General features: G+C 39.1%; 1 pseudogene; it reads left to right on the top strand.

Annotated features, from left to right (window-relative positions):
- LOC122676771 overlaps positions 1-15,421 on the top strand; it is a 135,273-nt pseudogene that overhangs the window by 106,772 nt on the left and 13,080 nt on the right.

The raw sequence follows: 15,421 nt of genomic DNA, 5'->3' as shown, positions 1-15,421 counted from the left end.
TCAATGAAAAAAGAATATGTATTGATCACTATGCCACACATTTATATAGAAGCAGCCAACATATATTGACTATTGCTATTATGTTAGTTATTATTATTATTTTTAATTGGTTCTCAAACTTAACTGCATATTGGAGTCACCTGGAGTTGTTTCTTTCTTTTTTAAATGGTACTATTTTCATTTTTTAAATAAGCTATAATTGAGTTTCACTATCCATAACTTCAAACTATGGAGATTTTCAAAAACTTAATTTTTATAGTTGCGTATTTGCCTTAAAATATACACTAATATGCTTTTATTAATAATGGAGTTGTTTTTAAAGTGCTAAGGCCTGGGTATCAGTCCTAGAGATTCCTATTGAACTGATTGGGGAGTGGTGGCAGCAGTGGGCTTTTCTAAAGCTCTCAGGGGATTATAATATACAGGAAGTCTGGGAACCATCTCTCCAGAGTCCTTCAGTGTCCCTCTTCAAAGACTAATATTTCACAGGGAGATGGTCCCTTGTGCTAGGTAGAGTGAAGGGCCTTCTGCAGTGTTGGACTAGCTACAGGTCTTGGGGAAACACTCTCTTTGCTCAACTGTGATCTCTGGATCAGCAACATCTGAGTCACTTGGGAGCAGGTTAAATTCTCATGTCCCATCTCAGTCTTTGGCATCAGAGCCTCTATGTTAGCAAGGTCACCATGTGATCTGTACACACATTCAAGTTGGAGAAGCCATGCTCCAACACATCCTTTCTCTCTCTTTCTTCTCCTTCTTGCTTGGATTTCCTTTTTTCACCATGGAGAATACCCTTGCAAAGAAAACCCCTGGTCTTTATTTCAATAGTCTCCTCAGATTCAAATCTCCTTATTATTATTTTTTTTTCAGCTGCCACACGTCGTTTGAGTTTTTAATACCTGTCTCAACTCACAAGCACCCACTTCATGTCTGCTGATAGATGCGCACTGGGCCTCTTGTTTAGCTTCTAAAAATATTCCTTCTAGAGCTCTTGCAAATACCCTGATCTGGCCAGCTTTGGTCTATTGTTGAGACAAGGTTGGCATTTGAGAGAAGATCTTCTGCACATCACAGCTGGGAGACCAAATTTAGAGGATGATTATTATTTACTAAAGGCTTAAAAGGGGAATAAAATCCTCCGTTAGAACCTAGTCATTAAGGTTAACAGTAAACCATAAAATGAATGGAATATTGGCCCTGTGAACAGGTTCCCAAAAAAGACAGTACTAATGTTTTTAACTAAAACTGGGGAGATCAGACAGGCCTTGGAAGGAGGGGATGGGAGTTGAGTGAATGATTGAGTGAATGAGAAAAGAGAATAAACTTCAACAGAAAGTTAACTGCTATGACATGAGCACTTCTCCCTCCCTCCTTCCCTCCCTTTCTCCCAACCTCACCCATTCCATTTCAAACAGAAAGAAAAAAAAAAATTAAGTGTGAGTTTTAAAAGATTCATATTGAGATAGAAATAACACAAGCATTACTATGGCTGTCTTCACTTTTTTTCCTCTCTTATTCTCCTTCTAGAGACACAAGGTCCTGTTTATGATGCTTTTATGTCTATAAACAATTTAGGGAAAGACACTGAAACCAAATCTGTAAACGTGCAAGGCTCCTGGTTTGGGGAGGAGGGGGGTGGGGTGAGGGGGAGACACAAATTGCAAAGAGCAGAATAATCAGACACAGAGGGACTTTGATCTTCTGGAGACCTCAGCTAATAGATGTTAAGTGCAGTTCAGTGGAAGTAATAACCCATGAAGAAAACAAAATCTGCAAAATGATAAAATGCTGCAGTCGACTGATCAAGGAAGACATTGGAAAATTACTATGAAAGCATCCTTAACCCAGCAGACCCAAGGTGAAGAAAGGGCTATGTCTGCCAACCAGCAGCCAGACATTCCAGGCAGACTTAGCCGTCTCCCATTCTGTGGCCAGATTAACACTCTGTGGAACTTGAGTGCTTTCTCACTGAAAAGGCATGAACTGGCACCATCGCAACCCTGGGCTTCATAATCTCTCCCAGTGACGCCATAGTGAATCACCCCACGGCTGGCCATGTGCTCTGTGGGGGCATTTCAGGCCCGTTGTTACTGGTAATCAATTAGTCCAAGGAAAAAAATTTCTGAATAGTCTCCAAATGAGATGTTGGTCATTTTCTTTCTTCTTTTTTTGACATCAGAACATAGTCAAGACATATTAGACATTCTGCAAGAAATTAAAATCTTACCAAGAAAACCATTTAAGCAGAAATTTGTAAATTATAAACATTTTAAATGCAATTTAAAAATCCAGACACTTTATAAAAGGGAACTCCTTAACAGTTTATTTGAGTAATATTTTATTATGTGTATCTGTTAACTGAGTAATGACTCATTATACACATTGAGTAAAGTAGGACAGAATTAATTTAATCTGTCTATAGATGGAACTGAAATATTATTATCAGAAGAAAATCTAAAACTTGAAGCAGTTTGATAAATTTAGTCTGAACAGATTCTTTATTACAAAAATATTTTTTTTTAAATAACAAAAAATAACAACAAAAAGCCACCAGAGAATGTGAGTTGAAATTCAGGAAACTGGGAGAAAATGGAAAAAATACTATAAGAGCCACACCTTCCTACATTTCATGTAATGGCTAATTAAACATATGGAATACATTATCTGGACCACATATTAATGTGTTTGGATAGGGTGGGAGCAAACAAATGAAAATAAAGGAAAGCTATACGGTTGTAATCCAGACATGATGTAGACAAGCTCTGCTGGGCAAAAGCACTGGTTCATCTTTGAAAAATGTGCGTTAGAACACTTAAAAGCAATAATCTTGCTTAGAGGATTCTTCTTATCAAGAGAAAAATTGAACTTGGTAAACCTCAGATAACATTACATTGGTATCTGCAGAGAATAATTCCAGGACTCCCCCAGATACCAAAATCCTCAGATGCTCAAGTCTTTTACATAAAATAGCATAGTATTTACATATAACCTACACACATCCTCCCATATACTTTAAATCATCTGTAGATTACTTATAATACCTAATACAATGTAAATGCTATGTAAATAGTTGTAAATACAATGTAAATGCTATGTAAATAGTTGCCGGTGTGCAACAAATTCAAGTTTTGCTTTATAGAACTTTCTGGAATTTTTTTCAAATATTTTCTATCTGTGGTTGGTTGAATCCACGGATGTGGAACCAAAGGATATGGAGGATGAACTGTATAGATGAGTACTGATATCCAAAAAGAACAAAAAATTACACCATGGATTTGTTCTGGTGCATTTAAACTTTCCAGACTATTTTCTCATGTTGAAAGGGCATTGGTTAGCATGGACATGTGCCCTTAGTAACCACAGTGCTACTCCTCAATGGAGTTATTTACACAGACTAGCCCTTTAAAATATATTTCCTGTATGGTGAAACCTGAGACTGGGCCTACATGATGCCAAAGGAACTTAATGGAAAATTAAAACTCCAAGCCTACCAAAAATTGTTGGAAAAGATATCTTATATATATATATATATATATGTATATATTTTTAGTTCATAAACAAGTTGAATCCTTGTTTTGAAGGCTTGTGGGATGGGCCCAGCTCCTACTGCAGACTAACTGGGTGGTTAAGATGAGGACTGTAGTCTCAGCCTCTGAGTTTCCAATCCGTTCCTCAGCGGCTGTGTCCTGTTCCCTCTCACCAACAACCATCCTTATCTATTATATGCATATAACACAATTTAGACTAAGCATGCTGAGTGGATTAACTGATGATTGCAAACCACTTTGGAAATAGAAAATAGCTCATACGTGCACAGGATTACTAATGATTAGACAATAGACTGTCCTAAATTTTACTTTTCATTCAAATAAAGCTTTTCTTGATGAAAGTTGTGCTGTTAAACAAAAACTTTTTTTTTTAACTAGAGGTTTTCACGGTATTTTCATTTAGGTTGAATTTCTGTTCTTCAGACCCATATTTCTGCCAATTTCTATCTCTTGTGCTTTCTCTGGCACAACTGAAAGAACAAAGTTAATAACAGAGAAAGGACAAGCTTTAAAAAGTGCTGCATTTATCGTCTGGTGTAATTCTACTATTAAATGGTCTTGGCATTTGGGAAATTCTTCTCCATCTTACTTTTTTACTTAGAGATAAAAACCGAAAACATGGAATTTATACTAAAAATAATTCTTCTCCATCTTTCACTTCCTCAGTCTTTACCTCTCTTGCATTCAATGTCAGCCCTCCTACCTCTGTAGGATAGTACGAGATAAATGCTGGGCCTTTGTTTTCCCCTTCACTTTTCTAGAAGTAACACACACTCATGCTCTTACACACACACATACACACATCCCACACACGTGGTTTGTGTAGAATTATTTTTCACTCTGATTTCTGCCTGTGGAACAGATTGAAGATTTTACCATCCAAAACCCACAAAGAGAAAACTCCTACTGTGGTCTTCAGAATTTCCATTCAGTTGGTTTGCCTGCCAAGTCCAGTGACCAGGACCACCGCTCCTGATGGTGGGGAGCATATGGTACTGCTGTGAATAGTTTTGCTCTCACTGCTGTGAAATCCTACGCCCTCCCACAGAATGCGTTTGGAGGAGCTGATGGTAAGTGCTGCTATTCAGCACAGCTCTGTCTCTGCTTGTGGAACCCATTCCTTTAAACAACACAATGAAGACATGACTGCAGGTCTTCACAGGCCCTGGCTTAGCAAGCAGCTTCAGGATTAATGGTGACCTGTGATTGTTCACTGTTCCTTCTCCCAGAGAAGGGGCAATTATCCTTAACACGTCCTGGATTTATCAGGATCCATAAGGGTAAATCAATCACCCATCATTTTTCTTTCTTTTTGTATTTATTTTCCTCTTTCTCCTTCTTCTCCTAAAAAAAATCTCAAAGTAGGACGCAATCTCCAAGTTAAATTGGGGCTCCAAAAAGAGCACTGGACTTGGCATTGGAAAGCCTGAAGTATCAAACGTGAACTAGCCTTGTAACTTCGGGCAAATGTATTCTGTGCCTCTTCTATGAAACAGATGGTGTGGGCCCTTTAGGCTCCTTCCAGTTCTAAGACTGTATGTATTTGTCAAATTCAACCCCTCCCCACTCCCAACTCATCTTCTAGAAAAGTCTCTTTCTAAACCACTCAGAATAAATGATTCTCTTTCATTGTATAACACAGCTTTCAGGAACTTGCTTGGTAGCTTATTTCTGGGATTATTCACCTCTGAAGTCAAGGGCTTCTTCTGTTTGTTTAGCAAAACTCTTTCCCGCTACAGTATAAGGTTGCTTTTTTTCTCCTTCTGTTTCCTGTGAAAACAGAGAACAACTCTTTGGAATCTTGCTTATAATAACTTTTCTTACGCATGCTGATTGTTACTGTCACTCTTTTATGCTTTGACCCTTAAGATATGTAATCTAATGTACTTATTGTCTCTTCTGCACCTCCTCCTGTCCTGATCACCACGCTGTTGCTTTATCAAAGGAGATGTGTGCTGAGTAAGCCACTGACTCGGGCTGTGTAGGGGCCTAGCTAACAGCTAGGCCTGATTCTGTGAGTGCCACATCTGCTGGTGTGCAATGTGAGGGGAAAGGAGAGAGCAGCCATTCCTTGGCTGTTGAAGAGGGCTGTGGAAACTGAAGTCAGAGACGTGCTTCAGCGAAGGATGAGGATTTGCCCAGATGGGAAGCCTCAAGTACACAGGCACTTATACATCTACTTATCTTGAGTCTCAATGATGCTGTTTATGAGTGAGCTATTCAAATGGAGAGAGAAACCCACAGAGAAGGAAAAATAACAGGTTGGAGTGATTATGTACAGGAGGAGAGGCCCTCGTAGAAATCCAATGAGAAAGGAAGAAGGGAATAAAATTAAGAATGATTAATGGCAGATCTTTAATGTTTTCATTGGATCCAAAGGACCAGGGCAATATAGAGTAAAAAACACTTGATAAAGGAAAGGAATATAAGTGTGAAGGAAAATGCATCATTCTACAGATGTTGACAGGCTCTGAGGATGGGCAGAGATCCCTCCAGAGCAGAAACGAGCTGTCACCTCCGCCCAACCACACACACACAGAGGCACCCTAGCTGGCATGGCATCTTCTCCTGATATTTCTGGGAAATTCTCTCCAGCTGTATTCCATCAGGGCCAAGCAAAATAACTGTGGCAATAGATGAGGATGAATAAAAAAAAAATGGATTTCAGTTTTTAGGAACATTTAGTTCAGGGGCCCAGGCACTTCTCCTTCTAATTGTGTTCTTAAATATACTGTAAGGGGCGTGTGTGTGTGTGTTGCTCAACGTATCTGCCTGAGAATTAGAACACAGATTAGAGTTTTAGTTGCAATGGACACAGCTGTAGTCTCCCACCACCCCAGTTCTTACTACTTCTACCCCCCACATGAAGCTTAGAATGGCAATACTGTTTAAAGCTACTTATAATGGGAAATAATAATATCTACCATTTATGGAGTTCTTAATATATGCCAGCATTGTGGCATATTTTCACATTTAATCCTCACAGCAATATATGAGGTAATTACAAACATTTACATAGCGCTTTTTAAATGTCAGATGATATTCTAAATACCTTATACATGTGTGTGTGTGTGTGTGTATATGTATGTATATATATATATATATATATATATATATATGTATACTTATATATAATGTAAATTTTATGTGGCTTCCCCAATGGCTCAAGCAGGAAAGAATCTGCCTGCAATGCAAGAGACTCAGAAGACGCGGGTTTGATCCCTAGGTAGGAAAGATCCCCTGGACGAGAAAATAGCAGCTCACTCCTGTATTCTTGCCTGGAAAATCCTATGGACATAGGAGCCTGGTGGGCTACAGTCCATAGGGTTGCAAAGAGTCAGACACAACTGAGCACACATGCATCTCCAAACTTTATATATATATATATATATATGTATATAAATTTATTTAGGTATATGATGATACGTTTTTTGACATATGAAGGCACTCAGGCACAAAGATTTAAAATAACCTTCAACAAAGAGCTAGTGTCAGAGTCTAGATTCACAACTCAAGTCTGACTTATCTCATTAGACTGTAAGCTCCATGAAAGTAGTAATTGCATGTGGTTTGCTGTCAAATTCTGATGCCTTGAACACAGTAAACACTCACACAGAAGGACAGAGTGATTGAATATAGAACCTATAACATTAACCTCTATGCCATATCAAGTGTTATGCACCTCAGTCGTGTCTGACTCTGCAACCCCATGAACTGTAGCCCACTAGGCTCCTCTGTCCATGGGATTTCCCAGGCAAGAATACTGGAGTGGGTTGCCATTTCCTTCTCCAAGGGATCTTCCTGACCCAGGGATTGAACCCAGGACTCCTACATTGTGGGCAGGTTCTTTACCGTCTGAGCCACCAAGACACTGGGCAAACAGGTATCCCCCGACATCAAGTGAACCAAAACTAGACAAGCAATAGCACTAGAAAAATAGTTATTCATTTAATCATCATTCTTTCAACAAACATTTTTCAAACACCTACTATTTGCCAGGGTGTAGCCTGGGTGCGAGTGTCACCTTCTCTTTTAGAAGAGAAAAGTCACATGACTCGTTCTGATACCTCCTATACCCAGGAAGATTTGCCTCCAATTTTCCTCCATACCCTTCATGTGCCCCCCCAACCCCGAGTACCTCCCAGAGCTAATAAAATGGGCCCAGCAGCACAGGGGGAGGCAGTTCTGATCTCATGCAAGCAGCTCACAGACATATTCCACTTGTTTTCCCTCAGTCCTAGGCTTGAAGAACCCTCTGGGGATAATGGCTCAGTGCTAGGGAGAGCATGGGGGCTGCATGCAGCAAATCTGATGGAGAGACTGCAGATTGGAGACATTTTATTGTTTTCTCCTTTTTTACTTTGAAAACTTGCCAAAAAGAGAGATCTATTTGAGTGGTTTGCAAAATCCATCTTAAGGTCAACCCTCATTGAGATCTGGCAGCTGTATGGTTTCTGTGTTGTTACGCAGCTGCCAAAGGCAACTGAGGTGCTCACCGTCAGTGGCAGCGGTGAGTCTTGGACTGCCTGCCTGGCTCCTGCAGCCTCCCAGACCAACTTGGCCTCCATGACATGTAGAATAAGTCAGTGCCAAAGAGAAAATCTGTCCTATACTTGGGTTGAAGTAGACTGACGCAGGAGTTTAGAATTTCATATTTTGGTAAAGTTTAGGAGAACATGGACACCAATTGTATCATATCGTAGGTACTCGAACAATCTTCTATTTCTCTTCTCTAAGAGGCATGTGGAAAAGAGCCACCACTAGCCATAACCAGCCTAGACAAGACAAATCCCAGTTAATTCGACCCTCAAAAGCTAAGCAAATTCTGGTTTTAATCCACTGAGATGTGGAGTGGATTGTTATGTGGTAGTTGTATGACAGTAGCTAACTGATACATCATTGGTTTAGAAGACAGGAGTTGGAGATTGCTTTATTTTAAAAGTAGAGTTCATTAGTGAAATTTGCAAATATATTTATTTCTCCATATTTGGTGAAACTTCAGATAAACTTTTGTGTAAAATTTTGAGAGGAGAAGGAAGAAGTTTTGCTAAAATTATCTTTTTAGTTCAATTGACAAGTTTAATGGTATCTGAAGCATTTTAAATTGCTGGATTATGAATGTTTGAAAACTTGCCATTAGGTCTGAGTATTCTAGCTTTAATTTTAGATTTGGGAATTTTAAGCAGGGAGGGACTTAATATATGTAGGTCCAAATCTGATTATAGAGTATGTCTGCATATTGCTTAATATCATTTTCTTTTTGTAAAACCTACATATTTCAGTAGGAGTTCTATTCAGATTAACAAAGCTTTCAAAATACTCTGTCAAAAGATGGCCCTTGATCCCTTGATGGGTCAACAGTAACCTCTGTTTACAAGGTCAGACACATCTCTTAGGAAGAAGGACTTTGAAAGAAACCAATCACTCCCAAACCAACACAATCACTTCTTAAATAAATCAGTGTTCAAGTCTATCTATAAAACAGAAACCATGTTCTTCTGGGCATTAGGACTAATACTAGCTGGTTCTTCAGGGCAGGGACCAGAACAAATAGACACAACACCCGCCATATGACTGCTTGGGGAGCTGAAGATGAATGCTACCATCACAGAAAGGCAAGTTGAAACTTACTTCTCATTACTAGGATCCAGACCAAATGTTGCCCCACCAGAAAGAATGCATTTTTTTCTCTTCTGTGTTCCCCTGGGACCTGTCAGGTCTATTTCCATGTCTGGGACTGCCACTGGGCTGCCAGCCCCTCAAAGACATGAGACACATGGCACTTCTCTTACGTCCCCGATTCTTAGCAAGATACCTTATATACCCTGTGAGCTTGATAAGCTCTTGTTAGATAAATGAATGCTAGTACTGCCCCAATTCATAAATGAGGAAGCTGAAAATCAGAACGATTAACTGATTTTTCTAGAAATCATACAGCTAGACAAAGTTGGGAAATAGATTTGAATGTAGCTCCAGGTGAATCCAGTCTATTTCTACTGTACCATGCTTGAATCAGGGTTCTGGTGGCAATAAACAAAGTAGTACAGGTAAAGTACCTAGCACTCTAACAGATTCTGAAAATATGTTACTTACCTTTGTCATGCTTTACTCTAGTACCAGGGATCCCACTGTTGGAGAGTTCTTTTTTTTTTTCATTTATTTTTATTAGTTGGAGGCTAATTACTTTACAATATTGTAGTGGGTTTTGTCATACATTGACATGAATCGGCCATGGTTTTACATGTATTCCCCATCCCGATCCCCGCTCCCACCTCCCTCTCTACCCGCGCCCTCTGGGTCTTCCCAGTGCACCAGCCCCGAGCACTTGTCTCATATTGGAGATTTCTTTCTCTTCAGGTGAATTATTTTTCCTTAGAAGTCATCAACTTACTGCTCATTGAGGAAGTTAGAAAACAAACCAAATATCCTAGCAGAGTAATGGCTAGTTTATGACATTAAATATCAGTTGGAGTATTGTTCAGTCATAAACAACTACGTATATAGGAAGAGCTTAAGATAACATGGAAACACATTCAACAGTAATGTTGGGGTTTTGGGAATGCAGCATCTAATTTCTTTTTTAATACATGCAATATTTTTGCAGTACTATCACAATGCTCCCAAAATTATATATATATATATATATATATATATATATATATATATATATATATTTAGAGAGAGAGAGAGCAAAGAATGGAGGGAAAGGTTAGAAGCAAGTTTGCAATATTTGTCTTTAGACAATAATAACAAGGATGATTTTTGTCATCTTTCTACTTTCCTGAAATTTTCAAGTTTCAAAAAATGAGCATGTCTTATTTTTATACCTGAAAGGCTTTCACAGCAGCCCACATAATGCATTTTCTGCTTCCCAATCTGCCTTTGGTAGACGGACCACTGTAACCATTTTGCCCAACTTTGTCAATGCTTCCACTCTTTTCTTATGGTATCTAAACCCCTCTATTGAACTTAATGGTTTCCATATTTACCTCTTCTGTTACCTGATTGTGAGTTCATTAAGGGCAGGAATTGTCTGATTCCTCTGCATTTTCCAATACCCAGCTAGAACATAGTTCATAGTAGTACGCTCACAAATTTTTGTTGAATGAACACTATTTCTCATGACTAAATTCATAATTGGCACCATGACCTCCATGAAAAGGCAGAATAGGAAAATGTGTATGTTTATATGTGTGTATTTCAACAGAGTCAGAGCTTGCAAACACTGTACTACATGTTTTCACATCTTCCTTCAATTTTGCACGTTCACAAATTAGAAAATAGAACTAAAAATGCAGTTGAGTTTTTTTTTCTTCCACATTGCCTTTTCTGAATAATGATGACTAGTGCTCAATATGCATGTTTGTCTAACATGAAGTCTGTAAATTCTCTGAATACAGGCAAAATGTATGGAAATTATATCAAATTTAATTTAAGTGTGTTTTCTTAAAATTAGAATGTATAATATTTACTTTCATGAGCAGAACAAATAATACAATTAGTGTTTATTCTTTGACTGCTCTTTTCCTAAACAGCTCTGTTAAAACATGCAGGCAACACAAAAACACAGAGCTTCCCAGTCAATGTTCCAAGTTTCATATGTTAAACAAAGACAGGCCAACCTTAAACCTTTTGATAAATACGATGCTTGTGGTAACTGCAGCATTCACTTCGTATCCCATTTCTCCAAGTTCCTGTCAGCCAGATGTCACTTGCAATGCAAACACTAGAAAAATATGAAATAATAATTTCATACATCATCTATGTGTGCATGAGCCGGTCAAACATTCAATACAAATTCAAACTGCTACTACACACAGAGCAAATATCATCCAAATAATATTTAAAATGATTGAAAGGCTTTTGATTTGGAAGTGTATTCTCTTAAGTTAAGTGGTCCCCAAGACCATCTAGAAAATTCAATTGTTTCATTTTTAAAATGTTTTCTGCCCAAAATTATATCAAACCCTAATGTCTCAATAGAAACACATGGGATTGGATTGCTGACTGGGCGCCTGATGTCAAAGAAAAATCTAATTTCACAATGGCATTTCCTCATACTGTCTCACCAAAACACAAAATTGATAAAATTTTAATGGATAATTTTCAGAAGTAGAATGTTAACCATTGGGAAAATATGAAGGGAAAGTTACCATTGTAGCACAAGAGAGGCAAAGTGAAGGAAGGAATTGACTATAAATACAGATATACAATGCTGTATAAAAAGCATTCTTAAAAGCTTTTTCTTATCAAAACCAGAACTTCAACTTTAAAACGGTCCTTACTATCAAGACATAAGCGTCTTCTGTGTCTGTTTCTAAGTTTCTCTTCCCAAATCTTTTCTATTTTGTAAAATGACATAGGAAAAAGAATCATACCGTAAGCTATAACATTAGATATTCATTTGTGCTGTGTTGATTTCTATTTTTGATGTTAGCTGCAAAAACAGGCATGTCTACCCTCAGTTTCAATTAGAGATAAGAGAGAATGGTATTAGATTCAGCCCCATTTCTTTTCACCAAGGCCCTGAACATCATCTCTTTCTGCTTGCTGTTTATTTGAATTTCTCTGCCTGCCTGCAGGGGAAAAGGTCCCATTCCCTTTGTTTTAAGGAGGGAACACAATGCTTTACAAAAAACATAGTTCAGAGCAGATAGCTCTTCATCCTGACTGTGTGACCTTCAGCGTGTCCCTTACCATCTTTGAGTCTCAGTTTTCTCATCTGTAAGGAAGAGAGAGAAATTTTTACCTTATTGTTTTCTTGTGATGTTTAGGAATAAAACTTAAGAAACATCTGACGTGGTACTTGAGGAAGAACTCAAATATTATCCTATGATGATTCTAATTTCTTTGTGCTTCTAAGACTTGCTTTCTTGGATTCTGCCTTTCTAAAACAAATCTCTTTTGGCCATCTTCACACAAGTTGGCAGAATGGGCAGGTTTCACATAAAGTGCTGAGGGAGGAAGGGGTAGCCTTCCCTGGGCAGCTTTGCCAGGGTGACCCTGGTATCAGTGAGGTGGGCAATGTGACAGACAAGCCACTACCAACTCTGAAAGTCTCTGTGTGACCTGGAGCCATGGACCTGAGGCATTGGTGACTCCACAAAGTGGCAGCTGCTAATCTCTTATAGGAATCTTGCTCCTTGGGGACACCAAGGATGGTCATCCATTTTCCTCAGGACCCCACCTCCATACCACCAAGGCTCTCAAAAGTGGACCTCAGGATTTTTAAAGCAGAGTCAACTACAACACTGATGTTTCTGCTTAAAACACCTGAAATTGACTAGAAATATATTTAGCATTTTCCCCTCTCCCTCAACTCCCTCTCCTCATCTCTCATTCATCTTCTCCACTATATTATATTTTCCTATGAGAGCAGGTCCTGGTTCTTAAAGTATCCTCATATGCATCTTTTCTTGTCTCCAGCCCTAGCACAAGGCTTTGGATTCGGTAGATCATTAATAAATATCTAGTACTTAATATTGAAGTTAGCTCTTTCTCTTGAGGCAGTTTATTTGACTGAATAAAACTGACTCTATTTATTAGCCTAGATGAGGAGACTGTATGGTATAGTTGCTGACAGTATAGGGTTTAAAATCAAACAGAAACAGTTATCCCAACTCCTCTATCTTTACTTGCCATTGTGGGCAATTTTTTAAAAATGTCTCTGAGTCTTAGTTTCCTCAATTGTAAAATGGGAATAATAATCGTTTCTTCTTAGGATTCTTCCAAACAGCATTGCCAGGTCAAATACAGGTGGTGGTAGTGATCTAGTCACTAAGTTGTGTCCGACTCTTTGCAATCCCATGGACTGTAGCCTGCCAGGCTCCTCTGTCCATGTTATTTCCCAGGCAAGAATAATGGAGTAGGTTGCCATTTCCTCCTCTAGATAAAATACAGAACCCCCCTCTTAAATATGAATTTAAAGTAGAAAACAACATTTTTAAGTATAAGTATATCCCAAATACTGTATGAGACATATTTATACTGAAAAGAATGTGTTACTTATCTGAAATTCAAATGTAACTAGATGTTAACTAGATTTTAATTTGCTAACTATGGCAACCCTAATTACAAAGACTAAATGAAACAATACATTTAAAAATGAAGTTACTAGCTTCATGCCCATTGGCTAGTAGGTGCTTATTAAGTTTTATCTCATTATCTTCTACCCTCATGGGGCTATCGTGCAATTAAATGCCCGGTGCATAGTACCAGTTCAGTAAATCTGAGTGTGCTCTTCTTCTCAAGGCTCAACCCCAAAGAATATGCTTTATGCCTTCAACAGAGGACAGGCCTCATCGGCTTGCAACATTTGTCTCCAGGTGGCTAGCCTGCTTCTTTCTCCTTCGCAGGGCATGTTAGCTTCATGGAGTCCAGACGGTTTAACATGGCCCTGGTGAAATGGCAAAACTGAAGGGACCAAGTTGGTGATACAGGTCCCCCTTAATTTAAGGCAACTTGATCTCTGAAAATCTGAATTTACTGTGGAAATAGATGTTAGGAATTCTTTAATTTGTGAGCCCTCTGAAGTAGTCCAAAACAAAATTGTAAAGAAGAGTTTGATTTACAAAAACACAGAAGTAAGATAACCTGTTCAGCGAAAAATCTGCTACCTAAAGTGTGCTATAAAGGCGTCACTAACAGCTCCATAAAACTCTGCCTTGCTTCCACAGGCACCCCTCACCCTGCAAGACAGCTCTTCCGGACACTGTTATTCATCAGGACAGAAAAGCTTTCTTCTGCGACTGTTGCCAAATGCCCTCCCGGGGTGGCTAGGCATGAACTTGGCTATCCGCAAAAGATATGGGCCAGGGTTTTAAGGACACTTTTTGTTTTCTTTACAAGTTCAGTGTTGTTCCTCTCTGAGAAGCCAGAGATAGTGCATAGGATATGATTCAATGGAAAGTCTTTGTATGAGAAAATGGCTCTTTCAACGTGGTCTATCTGAGGATCAGCACATTTGGAGTCTGTCCGAACCATGGTCCCAGACCTACAGCTGGTTTTCCCGGACCAGAGAGAGGCTGCCAGCATCCTGGGAGAAACTCCCTTTTGCCCCAGTTTTTTCCCATGTCTGGAAAATAGTTGGGGCCTAAAACGTTTGAATATTCTAGATTACACATCAAATCTTTCCATGGGAATGGAGTCCTTGGCTGACAGCAGAAAGCAGGTATTGTCCACTTCCTTCAACTCACGTTCTCATGTAAACAGGCGGCCACCGCAGTTCTCAGCACCAGCTGCAGCTTCTGGGTGGTCCTGTAGGAAGTTCCAAGCAGATTGCAGTGGAGTCTCCTAGGCTGGTGGTCACACAGCTCGAGTAAGCATCTGTGCGAGAGAGCACGCTCTCCAAGCTCCAGCCTCGGGTGGAAATATCAAAGTAAAATCTAACTTCCCAGAGAAGGTCTGCGCTTCAAAATTAAAACACAAAGCTGAACCAGACAGAAACATAGAGGCAAACAGTGAGCGGATTTTTCTGGCAGGCAATCATCAATATAAAAATCGGGGTGTTCTGTCCTCCCTTTCTCTTGGGCACATTAAAGCAGAGTCTTCTTAAGTACATGCTAATTGATCAGTGTGATGGCACACCAAAGTATGGTGTCATGAGACTTTCCACACCTTCCCTTAGGAAGGTAAATGGGGGATTGCTGGGGTGGAATCCCACCTCCACCACTTACTAGCTGTTTAACAAGTTACTTAACCTTTCTGTGTTGTTGTGAGAATATAAATGCATTAATACACACAAGGTTTAGAACACTGCCTGGCTATAGTAAGCCTTAAAGAAGTATTAACTGTTCTCAACATAATTAAAACAACTTTAATAGCCATGCTTTGTGTGTGTATAGTGTTTTATAGTTATAAAGTACTTCCTCCTC

Source organism: Cervus elaphus, chromosome 20 (genome assembly GCF_910594005.1).
Source record: "Cervus elaphus chromosome 20, mCerEla1.1, whole genome shotgun sequence".
Taxonomy (NCBI): Eukaryota; Metazoa; Chordata; class Mammalia; order Artiodactyla; family Cervidae; genus Cervus; species Cervus elaphus.
Note: the sequence above shows the minus strand (reverse complement) of the source record. Positions and strands in the feature narration are given on the sequence as shown.